Genomic DNA, 3,606 nt, shown 5'->3' on the forward strand with positions numbered 1-3,606 from the left:
TCCACAACTGTTGAGTTGAGATAAGTGGCGTGAATGTGATTTGTAAATCCATTCAATGTGGTACAAATGTCCGCTTCTTACTTGCTTTTGGGTAAAACAATGTTTTCCGTCGATTAATACAAAATAGCTTTTGTCGCATCTCGAAAAATACGATCCCTCGCGATGGTCGCGGAAATATTTATGTTCGAACAGAGTCGCCACCGAACTTTATTTATTCCAATGAAGGAATAGGAAAATATCGATAAAACCTTTGAAAAATAGAATAATGATCGTCGCAACCATATTCGGGTTCGGGAGTCGATTACGCAAGGGGAAGGTATTAGCACCCCTCACGTCCGTTGTACTCAACGGGAACCTTTTAGTCTAATTTGCTATTTGAATGTTAGTTAAATGTTATTTGCTTTCTTCGAGTAATTAGAGTTGATAATAGAGATGGATGAAGACCTCAGGGGGGGGGGGAATGGGAGGTTTTTTTATTAGTGTGCTCGCCAAGATCTCGCAATTTCGTGCCTACGTATCCTTATGGTGTAATAAGGAAATCAGAGCATTCGTAGTTTGGGGAACTACGTTTTTGTAGGTGTCTTTAAATGAACGATTGTGTAGATCGCGTTCTAAAGGCTAAACGCTGGCTTGTCTACTCTCGGCGGAGGCTTAAGCATTGGTTTGTGGTGCGCATTAGAAAGGATTAACAATGTTCTTTTGAAAAGAATTTTTAAGTTGTTGGTCGCACGGGGGCGAGACATTAATTTGATTTGTTAAGGTGTTTTGAAGAACGACGAAAGATTGAGCAATGTGGTGCACACCAATCGTCCAATTCTTTCGAGGAATAATAAGGCGAACGCCTTCTACTCCTTTTTCGTTCGATTATTTTGAAAGTTTGTTTGTGGATGTTGAATATGCACGGTAGTGAGGTGTACGCCTCTTACTTGCTTATTCAAAGAATAATGAGGCGAGCGCCACTTATTCCCTTATCTAAGTTTATTTAGCGTGTTTTAGTAAGAAATTGATAACTTGAGCAATATGGCGAGCGCCGATTATTCAAATAATCAAGAGATGGTGAGGCGAACGCCTCCCATCTTTTATCATCCGAAGTTTAATTTATAAAAGATATGTTTTCAGACGTTGTATTTGATTTGCGAAATTAGTTTGAATCTTGAATTGGTGAGTTTTGAAAAGTCGATGATTTGAGCAATGTGGGGTACGCCAATTATTCAAATAGTCGAAAGATAGTGAGGCGAGCGCCTCCCATCATTTTATTATCGGAAATTTAGAATTTAGAATGTTTTAGAAATTGTATTAATTTGTAAGAAATAAATTGATTATTGTATTATGTTTTTTAAAATAATTTGAATTTAGAAATTATATTTGATTTAGAAAAATGATTTGAATTGGTATTTGGTTAAAGTTTGAATTGGGTGACAAATATTCGAGCAATATGGCGTACGCCAATCGTTCGAGTAATTGAGAAATAGTGAAGCGAACGCTTACTATACCCTTTTCATCCAATGTTTATAAAAGAAATATATTTTTAAGTGTCGCACTAATTTAGGAGGATGATTCGTATCTGTAAGTTTTTTAGGGTTTTAATTGAATGACGAAGATTCGAGCAATGTGGCGAACGCCAATCATTCGAATAATAGAGAGATAGTGAAGCGGACGCTTACTATTCTCCTTTTCATCCAAAGATTAATTATTAAAATAAAGCTTTTAGAATTTATAATTGGTTTGGGGAAGTGATTTTAATTTTATGGAGTTTTTATGGTTTTAATTTAATGACGAAAATTCGAGCAATATGGCGTACGCCAATTATTCAAATAATCGAAAGATAGTGAGGCGAACGCCTCCTATCCTTAATTATCGAAAATAATTAAAAGAATTTGGAATTTGTAGTTGATTAAAAAGAAATGATTTGAAATGTTATGGTTTGATGTCTTAATCTGGTGACAAGAATTCGAGCAATATGGCGTACACCAATCGTTCGAGAAATTGAGAAATAGTGAAGCGGACGCTTCCTATATTCTTTTTCATCCCAAATTTAGAATTACATGTTTGTTCTTAAGAGTTATGTTGATTTCAGAATTTTATAAGCTTGAATCTATAGGATTAATTGAGTTAGTAGTTTGATCAAGGTTTGTTAGTTAGTACAATAAAAATCGATTAAGTATCTAATTAATTTGATTAAAAATCACCCCATAAAATATAAATTTAAGTTGATTATTTTCACAACGAATATAATTGAATAAATTAACTTAACTAATCATGATTTAATTAACTAATCTAAAGGGTGTTTATCTTAAAATGATGTAAATTCATAAGGACTGATTGGGCCCAAAGGTATAAGGCCTATTTAATTATTGTTAGGTCTTGCTGATAATGAATACTAATGAAAATGAATGGGCATGTATTTCTTACTCATACAATCTAAAACCTAGAGTACGTACAGGAAAACAAAAAAGAAAATGAAAGGGCGGCGGTTGTTTCCCCTATACTAATGGACCGTGTACCAAGGCATTTTTGGGAAAAAATGAAACTGTAAATTCTGGCCTTAAATAAAATACATTATACAACAAGATATAAAATAAATAATAAATATATCTCATATCCAAATGAAGAACTCCCGTTACCAACGGTTATTCTAAAATCAAATTTCCAAATCAACTTTTACTTTATCAATAACCCCAAGGCAATAAATGGTGATAAGTATCCAATAAAGAAAAACAATGTAATGATGGGTATTAATGAGAAACGAATAGGTGATACTCTTCCTCTGCTGCACTTATCGTCTCTCTCTCTCTTAAACCACCTCAATCAAAGCTTTTATTTCCACTCTTCAAAACAACACAAATGCGTTTCTAACTCAGATCCCAGAAGAAAAACAGTCTAACTCCCTATGAGCATCACAATCGAACACGCATATACAACCCTCGGTCATACCCTAAATCCCTAAATTTCTCAAATTAAAAACCACTACTCAAACCAAATCGCACACGAATAGAGAGACATAGAATGCAAGGAGTTCAGACGAATAAGCTAAACAATAATCGAGAGATGCACTCATTCAACAATTATCACGTTATTATACACTATGGTGGAAGTCGAAATACCTTCGTCTATTAGAACTCCGATGATTCTTCGATCAAGATCTTCTCCTGGTCCACGGTAAGCTTCGTTCCGCTTCCTTCTCCGCCTCTCTTCGTTCTTCTTCACTGATTTGGTGTATCTTGGTTTTTAAAAGAAAAATCTTGCTGTGCGGTTGCTGTTGTTCTTGCCGTGCCGTTCTGGTTTAGGAAAAAATGCCTCCGTGTTGTTGTTGTGGTTTAGGGTTTTTAGAAGAAATTTGTTACTGTGCATCTGCTGTTGTTCTTGATTAGGTTTTTTTGAGAAAAATATTGTTACTGTATTATTGCTGTTCTTGCTGTGGTTTTGTTTTTTGAAGAATTGCTTTTGCTCTCTGTTCTTGTTAACCTCTCATCTGTTGTTATTATGAAGAAAAGATTCAGCCTTAAAACACTCCTGTTTCTTTTTGATTTTCTCATCCCAGATTATGTGGGATTTGATCTGTTCTTGTTTAAGCCAGTGTTGCAATGCCTTTTCAGATGTTTCAAT

This window comes from Lathyrus oleraceus, chromosome 1 (assembly GCF_024323335.1).
Source record: "Lathyrus oleraceus cultivar Zhongwan6 chromosome 1, CAAS_Psat_ZW6_1.0, whole genome shotgun sequence".
Classification (NCBI taxonomy): domain Eukaryota; kingdom Viridiplantae; phylum Streptophyta; class Magnoliopsida; order Fabales; family Fabaceae; genus Lathyrus; species Lathyrus oleraceus.